We start from the raw sequence: 13,588 nt of genomic DNA, 5'->3' as shown, positions 1-13,588 counted from the left end.
GCCGTCTGCTGCTGCCGCATCCCGGCCGCCAGCTGGGTGTGCCGGCCGCCAGCTAGGTGTGCCAGTCGCGTCCCGCTCCTGCCGAATGCTCAGGCAGTAAAAGAAAGAAAAAATGGTCGGCTGCTTAGATGCCAAAGTAGCATCCGGCTGCCAAAAAAACAGTTGCATCCAACTGCCCACAGCCAGCCAAAGAGAAGAAATGAAAAAGACGTCCGGCTTCCCGTCCGCCTACTTTGCCACTTGGACGGCCAGCCGCGACCCGCCCTGTTCGCGTTACCGCATGGCCGGCTGTGCCAAACCGGCTCGGCTGCGTCCCGCTCCGCCGCCTGGCCGGTTGAACTCGACTGGCTGGACCCCTTCGAGTGCCCGGAGGCTCAAAGGCTACACCAAGCCGGTGTGACGAGGGGCTCCGCGAGCGCCAAGCCGCGTCGGCTGTCTTCGTAAACCTCCTCCCCGTCTGCGTCAAGGCAATGTGAGCATCTCACCCGCATAATTTTGCACCGCGCAAACCTGAATAAACCTGAGCAACACTCGGGGACTACCTCCGCCTTGATTACAGTTGCATTACTGTTCGCCCCGGCGCCAGCCAGTGTTGGCCCGGAGGCTGGCCGCTTGGCCGGATTCATTCATTCCCGCGGATGGCTTCGTAGCGTGTACGGTACCAAAGGCGTACTCTTCGTCTCAGCTACAGACCGCAGCGCGGCTGCCCGGCTAGCAAGAGCAAAAGCTGGAGGTCACCCCACACGAAAAACGTCCGGGAAGAAAAACGGTTCGGGCGACCCGACTGTTTGCTTTATGAGTATCTGCTCGGTCGAATCTGCTCCCAAAGTCTGAGTACTGTACGATTCACTCTGCGGCCCACTCTCAGCCACAGACCGTCACGCGGCTGTCCGGCTAGTGAGAGCACAAGCCAAAGAGCGGAGGGAACATGAAAAAGATTGAAGGGGGCTCGGACGAAATCGAGTCGGCACCCTCTTCATAAAACTTGCATTGGTAAAAGCAAACATTTGATATATCTGCGCGGACTAACCTTGTCTTTTTGCACGATCATCTCCGTGGGGAACCCCTCCTCGCCCGGAGGCTTGAAGGCTACACCAAGTGAGTGCGCTTGCGCGCCCCCACTCGGAAAACGCCGCGCCAGTTGCGCGCCGGCAGCTGGCTCCATCGACAACATCAGTCGGCGGACCCCGCGTCCGCGTCCGGCGGCATCAGTCGGTGGATCCCGCATCCATGCCTGACGGCATCAGTCGGCGGACCCCGCGCCCGAGCCCAACAGCATCAGTCGGCGGACCCCGCAGCCGTGCCCAACAGCTTCAGTCGATGGACGCTGCGTCCGCGCCTCACAGGACCACGCGCCCACCAGCAGGCATCCGTGCCTGGTGGTTTTCCACGACCGTTAGGCGGCACGGACCTCACGGGACAAGACAAAGCAGCGAAAACCCTCCGCCCGACTCTTCAAGTCGCCCGGAGGATACACCCAGCAGGCGCGCCGGCGCGCCCCCGCTGGAAGCAAGCCGCTCCGGCTGCACGCCCGCAGCCGGCTCTCATCAACAACTTCATCAACAAGACCCTTCGCCCAACTTTTCCAAGTTGCCCGGAGGCTCGGAGGCTACACCCAGCGGGTGCGCTCGCGCGCCCCTACTGGAAGCAAGCAGCGCCGGCTGCGGTCCGCTGCCAGCCGTCATCAGCATCTTCTACATCGACGACCTCCAAAAAACCTCCGCTCAACAATTCCAAGTTGCCCGGAGGCTCGGAGGCTATTGTTGGGGGAATGACCCCCGGGTAGGCCCAAGATGGCGAGACGGCGTTTCAAGACATTGGGGCTAGCAAAGCCCCTTAGTCAGGCTGCTCCGGCCAATTTGCCACCCAGCCGCTCCAGACGGCCCCCTGTGCGGCTGTCCCGGCCGACTCGCCACCCGGCTGCTCCAACCTACTCCCTGTCCGGCTGCTCCAACTGGCCTGCTCCACGAGGTCATACCGCGACCGTTGTTGCTGATAAAGCATACACTGTTCACTCGTCACGTGTGACATAATCTAAAGTGTACTTTGTCCCCTGGGCATTGATTTATAAAATGCCCCATTGACAAAACATAGTCTGCTCCCTCCGTCCGCGAATAAGTGTACATCTAGCTTTTGTTCTAAGTCAAAGTTTTAAAATTTTGACCAACTTTACAGAAAACAGTAGTAACATATATGACATAAAATTGATATATTATCAAAGTATATTTCAAGAGGAATCTAGTGATACTAATTTGGTGTTATAAATGTTTTTACTTTTTCCTAAAAAGGTGGTTAAAATTTTAAAATTTTGACTTAAGACAAAAGCTATATGTACACTTATTCGTAGACGAAGGGAATAGCTCTCAAGCTACACATGACTTGAGATGTGTAGCTTACATCTCAAGCCACCCATGCCCACACCTATATATACTAGCACACATCCATCCATTCAAGGGGATGCACTCATACCACCGCACATTCCACCACGGCCACTCTTGGCCACTAGAGCATGCATGCTCATCCCGGCCACACACAAAGGCATGAAGCTCATGGCTCTCCTCTGTGTTCTCCAATGCAGCTCCAGGAGCACTCTGTATTGCAATACATTCCTCATATACAGACATGCAGGGGTAGGGGTATTATCTCTCCGGAGAGCTCCGAACCTGGGTAAACCACCGCATGCTATTCACATACCCGTCCCGGATATTCCACTGTAGCCTTGCTCCACCCACGATAAGCCACCCAGTGGCATCTTCCGTGACGCGGTGCCCCTTGGCCACTCCCGCGAAAATACGACGACAACAGGAAATCCTATAATCAAATAGGAGTAGCTTATATTGGTACTTTTCTAGGGAGTACTCTTTTCTGAAAGAAGCACCAATCTATTTTTCTTTATTTGTACACACCGTCACAACTTTGTTTTTGGTCCAGAGCTATTTAGGGTGATTGGCATAGTACTCGGAGAGTCGGAGGACTACCCAGCACTTACCCGTAAGATTTTCATTATCCGTCACACTAATTGTAAGCATGAGCAGATGGAAGATTTGGTTAATGCGAAGCTTACATTAAACCCTACCGCCGCCGTTGAAACGAGGCGAGCGGCGAGGTAACCATGGAGAACGCCGAGGAAGCGACATCGCGCCATCCAGCCTCTCTTGCGGTGGGAGAACGAACACTCATATGGCTCCAGCTGGCACTACACCCTCACGTATGGCACACCGTTGCAAAAATAATATAATTTGAAAGTACATTCAGATACGAACCAAACGATATATTTCTTGATGATATGCATTCACATTTTGCTTGTCAAATACAGTATGTGGTCAAACTTTGACCCAAAATACGCAAAATAAAAAATACTTCGAAGACCAGCGCCGCTCCTCTCCTCTTAAACCACCCCCTCTCCTCTCCTGTTCCAATCCAAAATCAGTGCCGCTCCTCTCCTCTTCCATTTCAAAACCACCGCCGCTCCTCTCATGTTCCAATACAAAACCAGCGCCTCTTCTCTCCTCTTCCATTTCAAAACCGACCACTCCTCTCCCGTTCCAATCCAAAACCAGCGCCGCTCCTCTCCTTTTCCATTTCAAAAGCACCTCTGCTCCTCTCCCTGTTTCAAAAACAAAATATATGACAAACGTGGAAATAAATTATGAGAACACTGTATTTTATTCATCATCGTACTGAGTACAAATACATCAATGTTTACATGCTCCCATGGGAGTTTGCCTATTTTTCCTTCATGCGACTATGCTTAAGGAGTATCTGACTTGAAGAGATTGCGTGTAGTCCGCTGATTCCCGGCGCTTTGCTCTTGCAATGCATCCGGTTAATTACATCTGCAGGTCGAGCCTACAGAAAACCTCCGATTAAGCTGCGCGCGGTCGTCCTCGTGTAATTTTCTCATCAAGATACTTGCAAGATGTAGGGGAGAGAAGTTATAGATCATGGTAATGTGTAGGTGCGGGTGGCTTTGTTTTGCCTGGACCCAGTCACAATACGCCATCGTCATGTCAGAATTGGAACGGAAATTGTTGATGAAGATGGTGACTTTCGCCTCGTCGGTGCCCAGTCATGTAACCATGAATTCATAGAACATGGACGCATGTGTTGCTTTTGCCTCGTCGGTGCCCAGCAACAAAGTGTCTCATCTTGTTTGGGATTGTGACATATTGATGGAATATAGTGACCCGGCCTCGTCGGCACTCGCATGTGATGATCATGATTTACCAGGGACTAATGTGGGTTTTTGGAACAAACACATCAACGCCTGCCATGGGATTGTAAAGTTTTGGGACAAACACACCAACACCCGTCATGAAACCGGTGTAGGATTTGCTTTGGTGGAACAAGCCTTTTGCTCGTCAGTACCCGGCCACTGTACTGATGTAGGCCCTTCTTCTCGTCAGTACTCGGCCAAGATACTGATGTAGACTTTTCGCTTGGTAGGACATGCCTTTTGCTCGTTAGTACCCGGCCACAGTACTGATGTAGAACTTGCTTTTGATGGGATGGGTCTTTTTCTCATCAATACTCGGCCAAGGTACTGATGTAGAACTTGCTTTTGCCACAGCCTTGAGGCCGGTAAGATAGAACAAATCAAGCTGGGGCAAGATCAACTTATTTGTTGTTTGTCTTTACGGAACCATAGATCAGTACAAACTTGCTTCTTTTCTCCTCATGGATTTGAACTTGCGATCGGATCTTACAACTTACCATGAAACCCAACCGTTGGCGGGAAGATCAACATGTCGGTGGAGCTTCGGCGTGCTTGGAGAAGAGTTGCGGCGTGGAGGTCTTCTCTGCGGCGTTGTCGCCGGATGTGCTGGCCTGATGGATGTAGTGGGTTGATGGGTGGAACTGTTTGCGTGAGTCTTGGGGCGTGCGTGCGTGAGGCGATGTCGCAGCGAGCGCGTGTGTTGATGAAGGAGAGAACTTCGGCAGAACGTGCGTGTGCGTGGGTTGACGAAGGCAAGAGCTTCGGCCGGTGATGCGTGTGCGTACCTCCCGAACGAGAGGTGACCTCGCTTTATATAGGAGCCGGTCGTGTAGCACGGCGGTGGAAAACGTCTGGGATTAAAATGGCAACAGAGCCTATCCCAAGTTTACGTGTTGTCTATTTCCTTTTCTAGCTTTCTTTCTTTCTTGTACGCCAATTAAACTCAGCCAAAAAGTCCCTGTACGTGGGCCATGTTCTGGTCGGTCACATTACATGCAACTCATATATAGCAGCAAATCTAGGTGGCCGCATACATGCACGCCGATTCCAAATTGAGCTACCTTTGTACGTCTATGTTTCTCCCTTCTGATAATTATTTATCTTAAACCAAAGTGGAAACCATCAATCTATTTGTACCACTATATTCTACCCCCTCCGTTCCTTTATATAAGGTGTATTTGTTTTCTGATAAAATTTCAGAATGTAAGGTGCATTTCTTCTAATTCCTCATAATTCCCTTGTTAGCCCTCCAAGAAAAGGAAAGTATATCTCTCCTGATGTATCTCTCATTGTAGAAAAAGAAGGAAACTATCTCTATGTCGATTGTATGTATCTTTTAGTTTCCTGGACTAACTGACTTACTTGCCACTAACTAATAAATTTGACAAGGGTAATTTTGTTCTAACACGTCTATAATTATGTGCCTTGGTCACCGTGCCAAAAATAATACACCTTAGATAAAGGAACAGAGGGAGTACATGATGAAATCTACCAATAGAGTATAATATTGAATATATTATTTTTTTTCATAATTTTTGGCTATGCATGGGACCCACACGTCATATGGTAGCACTTTGCTAAATAAAAAGCTTTATTTTTCTCACATACACCCTCGTATTTATTTGGATGCCAGTCCACCACGGCTCATACAATAATTGACTTAGTGCATGCAAAAAATCATCAAACAAATGCCCCCCGCCGAGTGTAGTTCGTGGGCGAAGCAACCGGACTATACTCGGTGAAATGATTGACGGATCAAATGAACAACATTTCTTGGGCTATCCGAACTTAGTGTGTTACTAGAAAGCTCCAATTTTATATGCTTTGCATCGCGTACCAAGATAAGCATGACTTATATTGTAATGATATAGCGGAAAGTCCATACCATATTCTTTATATGCATTAGTGAGATGCAGAAATATTTCACCGATTTTGGCGTCACTACTGCAGGATGCTGCTAACGCGACACTACGATCAGAGTCCCTTTGACGAAACTGTGTGCGATGCAATAATCACAAACGGTGGTGTAAAAAGATCGTCAAAAAAAGCTGCAAAACGTTTGCGATGGAGGATGCATCAAACATGGTTCAAATTTTAGTTGCGTGTGTGATGCAGGGCATATGGTTCAGTTCAATTAACTCTTTGCGATCAGGAGGAACAAAAAAAACGGGCAGCCAGATGAAGGTGTGTGCGATATATAGCATACGGTTCACTCGGATGAACTGTTTGTGATTAGGCAACACAAAAGAAACGGTCAGCCAGATCAAGGTGTGTGCGATATACGGCATGCGGTTCACTTGGATGAACTGTTTGCGTTGAGACAAGAGAACAGAAATGGTTAAATATATCAAGATGTGTGTGATACGCGGCAAACAGGTCTGTAATCAGAAATGTGTGCGAAGACCGATAATAACACAGACGATTGCTTCTAATAAGACGTATGTGATACGCTCTATCTACACAACATCTATTGGCCATTGAGGGAAGGCGGTCATCCGGATACGCCATAAGGATGCGAAGAGGCATCCTATATCAGCAAGGACTAGCTGTTTCACCAGTAGCTCATGTAAGAGAACTCTCAAGTTAAGTGTTCTCAGGCTGGAGCAGCCATCAGATGGGTGACTGGATGGGAAGTTGTGTTGATGTTAAATTAACTGATAGGATGGGTCATATCTGTCAAATTAAATGACTGATATGACCCATTGTCGGTGTCAAAACCGGCCGATCCCGGGTAGGGGGTCCCGTACTGTACGTCTAAGGATCAAAGGTAACAGGAGACGAAGGGGACATGATGTTTACCCAGGTTCGGTCCCTCTTAATGGAGGTAAAACCCTACTTCCTGCTTGATTGACTTTGATGAGTATAGGGGTTACAAGAGTTGATCTACCTCAAGATCGTAATGCCTAAACCCTAGTTGTCTAGCCTATATGAATTATGATAGCCTTTATCGACTGAACCCCCCGGTTTATATAGACACTGGAGGGGCCTAGGGTTGTACAGAGTCAGTTTACAGAGAAAGGAAACTATACATCCGGACGCCAAACTTGCCGCCCACGTAAAGGAGAGTCCCAGCGGGACACGGGGGAAGGACTTCTACCTTGTATCTTCACGGCCTGATAGAGGCAAAGGTGTCCCGATGTTTCGATGAGATGGTGGCTATCGTTTTCTGTGGGAGTCGACCTTGACGATCCGACTACGTGCGAGACGTCGCGCCTTTGCAATCGCTAAACCAACTTCCGAGGGTTATTGACCACGCCGGAGCACGATCAACCTGACCACGAGGGCCTGTTTCCTGCAAGCAAACGAAGAACAAGCAAGAAACTAAGATTGCAATCTGGATATTGCGAATATAATAGGAAAGCTTTATTAATGAAGGTGGGGTTCTGTGACGCCTTGGTCTGGTCGTTGAACACAAACGAAGTACGCGAAGTTGCAGCTATGGAGAACTTTTAATCTAAACAAAACCCAAGGAAAAAGCTAATAGATGGATCTACTTATATAGGAGCAAGGGGTGGCGGCCAAGGAGGTGGGAGGACGTCCCAAGGCAGCCCAAAACCAACCCTAGGTCGTACAAGGCTCATGGGCCCAAGTGGAGGTGATGCAACACCTTTGGACTTGTTGTTTGACTCAGATTCTGCTGCAGCGTCAGATTGTTTTGTACATATCTCAACGCTCCGGACGAATTTAAAGATGAATCCAATTGGGTTGGAAAGAGGACGAAATCTACTTTCCAACAAAAAAAGAATCACCCAATTCGGAGTCTGTATGAAAAAGTTGTTGGCATTTTAAGTGTGTCTATGCAGTCCGAATCTGAATCCAGAACGTGAGAGACTTTGACTCTATCTTCTCTTGGCCCAAAAGTGACGTGAGAGGACTTTTTGAACAGAACCTAAACTTCTCCTTTTGCCTTATCTTCATATGTGGATTGTACAAATGTCCCATACACCTGCAATTAGACAAAACACAAAAGTGTGTGAAGTATTTTTGTTCTGGATAACATAAATAGATTATTGAATAGTTTGCACTAGAAATCACCTGACAAATATGCATGTATGCAATATTTTTGGTCGTATCCAAGGTAGTCATGTCCTCATCATCCTCCCCTTCTTGAAAACAAAGCCGTCCTCGGCGTTGCTTAATCTGAAATCTGGCTAACAAAAGAAACAAGGTGTACACGTTGTATATGTATATGTCATCCATTTTTACTGATCTCATTTGGTGCACATGTGACACGGTTATACAAGAGCACCCTTCAAAAGTCGTGAAATGTAAAGCCAATATATTATCACAAGAATTCAAAGGCATGAAAATATTGCAACTCAGTTTGCACATATAAGTGAAGCTCTTATTCATATCAAAAGATTGGCAATGCTTATCATTAAACCATCCCAACATTGATGAACCATCACCAAGATTAGAGGTCATATCAAAATGGTTAAACATTGGCACAATTATTTTCAAACATATTTGATCCAAATCTGGTTTATTCCCTGATTCACTTGATTCTTTTGCATCGATAGTTAATTCAATGGGTTCACTCAAAATTGTTTGATCACATGGCAAAGTCAAATCATCAACGTAGTCCTCTAAAGTAGCTGGTGTGATCAAAGTAGTGGGTAGCTCACCGCATGGTGCACTTAAATTAACAAGACATTCATTATACTCGTGTGGAGGTGGAAGATTAGTACCTTTGTCATTACCTCTTATGATCAACTCATATGATGTAGGCACTCTCGGTGATGATGTGTCACATGGTGGAGCTGATGTAGTCCTCACAACAACGGATGTGGTTGTCATAGTATGCCTAGTAGTTGAAGGGACAACCGTATCAACTCTTGGAATGTGCATCTCGCGGTTGTTCTCATTGTTGGCAACACGTCGTTTTATTTCCTGTTCAGCTTTGCAAGCAAGATGAAACAAATGGTCTATAGGATAACACTCTTCATGAATTAGTATCTCCTGAATGTCACGATTTAATCCTCCCCAAAATCTATCCATAAAATATTCTTCACTTTCTTCCAAAGAGGAATGCAGCAAGGTAGTTTGTAAAGTATCATAATATTTCATTACGGTGTCACTACCTTGTTTTAATTGTTGCAACTTTATAATCATGTCACAAGTATAATAAGCGGGAACGAATGTATGTCGCATGCCAAGTTTCAAATCATCCCAAGTAGTAGGTATATCACTAGGGTGTAACCGACAATATTCACTCCACCAAACTACACCATAACCAGTGAAAGAACCAACCGCAACCTTAACTTTTTTACGTACATTAAAATAATTGGAAGCAAATATATTATTTATGTCAAACTCCCATTCAATATATAAAGCAGGTCTAAAACGGCCATTAAATGGTGGTATAGAAACATTAACCTGATCATGTGCATTTGGATGTTTGTGCACCTCTCGTGACGGTTGTGGTATTTGCATAGGTGATGGCACGTCTCCCACGATCGACAAACCCCACGAATTGACTCTAGATCCTATCATGATTAGTAGAAACAAGAAACAAAATTCAAGAATAATGTTCCTATGAACTACTAGGATGTGGTGGTAAAGCGCTCACAGTAAAGCAAATATCAATATCTTACAAGTTCTTAGCAAGCAGCAGGTGATGACAGGCAACCAGCGGTGTCAAATAACTCTGAAGATTGTGTAAAGCGATTGCCAGGGGAACGTACGTATACACGGTGCATAAATATGTGGAACTGGGTTGGCTATATATGGTAGCAAAATATTAGCAATAATCAATTCAGAGATGCAATGTTGAATAAACGCTCAACGACGGTACTGTGCTGGTCCTAGGCTAGACCGGACTAGAGACGCGAGCCTAGAAAACTAATGAGGTCACGGCGTAGCACAACTAGCATCAATGAAGCATACTAAGTAGCTCTGGACAGAGGATATAAGTGAAGATCACAACGGGCAGTAAAGATAATGATGAAAAACAACTGCCAAGCAGGATATACAACAACTCTCTCTCCAACTTTCCTCTTGAAAAGTTTGAGCCAATTTTCTGATAACTTTTTTCAAAGAATGCTACTAACTCAAGCTTTCCAATGCAAAAAGAATCACTCAATTCCGAATTGATATGAGGAGTCAAAGAATTCTAAAACTGGCCTGAAAAACTAGAATAAGCTGTGTCCGCAAACTTCGGAGGGCAAAAAGACCTATTTAGAAGCCAATTTTGAAGTGTCAAATAGTAAACTAGCCTCTGCAGCTATTTAGATGCGGCTCGTCGCTAGCTTTCATTTGAGTACTCGTGGAGCCAACACTGACTTCGTATGAGGAAGTTATGCCTGTTTTACTGAACAGTGCAAAAAACAGATTCCAATCAGAATTCAACTACGAGATTGAGTCTAGATAGATCCGAATTTTGTTTTTTTTCTTATCTCTTTTTTTCCTCGCACTTTTTTCTTTATCTTTCTCTCTTTTTTTTCTCTGACTTTTTTTTCTTTTTTCTCTCTTTTTTCTCCCTTTTTTCACACTTTTTTTCTCTGTCTTTTTTTGCTCTCTCCCTCTTTCCAAAACAAACTAGATAAGATGCAGATGGATCAAGCGATGATGTGAACAATCTCAACTATGATTATGACAATGAACTATGGGTAGCACGTGGTGGAAATTGATGGATGGTGTGGTGGACAACGGAAGGGATAACGATGCAGCGGCGGCGTGACTAATGTGAACATAACTCGAAACTCTAAACGAACTAGACACTAAGACCAGCAACTCGACACGATGATGCAACCGATAATTCAACTATGCAAGCAATGAAAAGAAAATTGCAAAGGCTCAGACTGGCTTGAACAAAGGATGAATAGATCTAACTTTTTTGTGGCTTTTTCTTGGACAATAGGTAAGAAATAAATCTAATCTAGTAAAAACTGGAAATTCTCACCGATCAACCTGAAAACTGATACCACTTGATAGAGGCAAAGGTGTCCCGATTTTTCGATGAGATGGTGGCTATCGTTTTCTGTGGGAGTCAACCTTGATGATCCGACTACGAACGTGCGAGACGTCGCGCCTTAGCAATCGCTAAACCAACTTCTGAGGGTTATTGACCACGCCGGAGCACGATCAACCTGACCACGAGGGCCTGTTTCCTGCAAGCAAACGAAGAACAAGCAAGAAACTAAGATTGCAATCTGGATATTACGAATATAATAGGAAAGCTTTATTAATGAAGGTGGGGTTCTGTGACGCCTTGGTCTGGTCGTTGAACACAAACGAAGTACGCGAAGTTGCAGCTATGGAGAACTTTTAATCTAAACAAAACCCAAGGAAAAAGCTAATAGATGGATCTACTTATATAGGAGCAAGGGGTGGCGGCCAAGGAGGTGGGAGGACGTCCCAAGGCAGCCCAAAACCAACCCTAGGTCGTACAAGGCTCATGGGCCCAAGTGGAGGTGATGCAACACCTTTGGACTTGTTGTTTGACTCGGATTTTGCTGCAGCGTCAGATTGTTTCGTCCATATCTCAACGCTCCGGACGAATTTAAAGATGAATCCAATTGGGTTGGAAAGAGGACGAAATATACTTTCCAACAAAAATAGAATCACCCAATTCGGAGTCCGTATGAAAAAGTTGTTGACGTTTTGAGTCAGGTATGTCTGTGCAGTCCGAATCTGAATTCAGAACGTTAGAGACTTGGACTCTATCTTCTCTTGGCCCAAAAGTGACCTGAGAGGACTTTTTGAACAGAACCTAAACTTCTCATTTTGCCTTATCTTCATATGTGGATTGTACAAATGTCCCACACACCTGCAATTAGACAAAACACAAAAGTGTGTGAAGTATTTTTGTTCTGGATAACATAAATAGATTATTGAATAGTTTGCACTAGAAATCACCTGACAAATATACATGTATGCAATATTTTTGGTTGTATCCAAGGTAGTCATGTCCTCATCACGGCCCATCAGTCCGGCCCATATCACACAGCCTGGACACCAGAGGACCCCATAACCCAGGACTCCCTCAGTAGCCCGTGAACCAGTCTTTCGATGACGATGTGTTCGGTACGCAGATTGTCTTCGGCATTGAAAGGTGGGTTCCTCCTCCGAATACTTCAAGGTATTCTTCTGAATAAGAGAACTGTATCCGGCTCTGTATAACAGTCACAACCTTCAACCACAAGGGCACAATACTTAATCAAAATAAGGTATGTCTACTGACAACTTTTTCGGCAAAACGTTACATCCGGCTTCTTTATCATTTTGAACCCTTTTTGGCCTCTTTCTTCATGTTTCGAGGTGCGGCCTCTATTGATACGTCTTGTCGAAACAGATATCATGTCCGCTTATTGCGGGATCCTCATCAATACGGGTTTGGGTAATCTAACCTTGCCATTCGCACGACCCCTTGGGTACAGGCGAGTTTTAAGGCTGGTGGTGGGGCGCTTGATATTCACTGCCTATATAAGTGGATAAAGATCCATCTTTTTACCCCATGCCTTCTTCCATCCTCTGTTTTCCCATCCTTAAGCTCCAGCGCCCAAGCTTCAATCTTTCCCACCGCCGCAAACCCCTCCGGCCATGTCTGGATCCGGCTCTGGGGGCAAGTGGGTGGCCTCCTCCGTCATGGAGAAGGACATCAAGGAGCTCCGGGAGGCGGGGTACCTGACTGCGGACGTCGCACACAGGCTCTCTGCCAAAAAGCAAGTCATTCCCACAACGGAGCCCGGCGAAAGAGTGATGTTTATCCCCCACTTCCTCCGCGGACTAGGGTTTCCCCTCCACCCCTCTGTCCGCGGCCTCATGTTCTATTACGGGCTAGATTTCCACGATATAGCCCCAAATTCGTTCCTCCACATCTCGGCATTTATCGTCGTGTGCGAGGCGCTCCTCCGCATCCCCCCACACTTCGGCCTATGGCTCAAGGTCTTCAACGTGAAGCCGAAGGTGGTTGACGGGCAGCACGCGGACTGCGACGGCGCCATGGTGAGCAAGCTCCCCAACACCACCTGGCCCAAAGGGGTCTTTGTGGAGAATGTCAAAGTTTGGCAACAGGAGTGGTTCTACATCACCGAACCTCATGGCGCCACATGGGCGGCCACTCCTGAGTTTAGATCCGGACCCCCTATGCGGCTCGCGTCATGGACCAACAAGGGTCTGGACTGGGGGTCGACCGACGAAGTGATGATGCTGCAGAAGCGCATCAAAAACATGATAGAGAAGAACACCAGCCTCACTGACGTGATCCAGGTGATGCTCTTCCACCGGATTCTCCCCTGCCAGCACCGCTCTCTCCATATGTGGGAGTTCAACCCGGAAGGGCCGCGAACCCTGAAGTGATTCTTTGGCACAATGCACGAAGAGATCTGGAAGCTGCTCTTCAAGGCCCAGAAGACGTGGCCGGAGAATACC

Source organism: Aegilops tauschii, chromosome 7 (assembly GCF_002575655.3).
Source record: "Aegilops tauschii subsp. strangulata cultivar AL8/78 chromosome 7, Aet v6.0, whole genome shotgun sequence".
In the NCBI taxonomy this organism is placed as follows: domain Eukaryota; kingdom Viridiplantae; phylum Streptophyta; class Magnoliopsida; order Poales; family Poaceae; genus Aegilops; species Aegilops tauschii.
Note: the sequence above shows the minus strand (reverse complement) of the source record.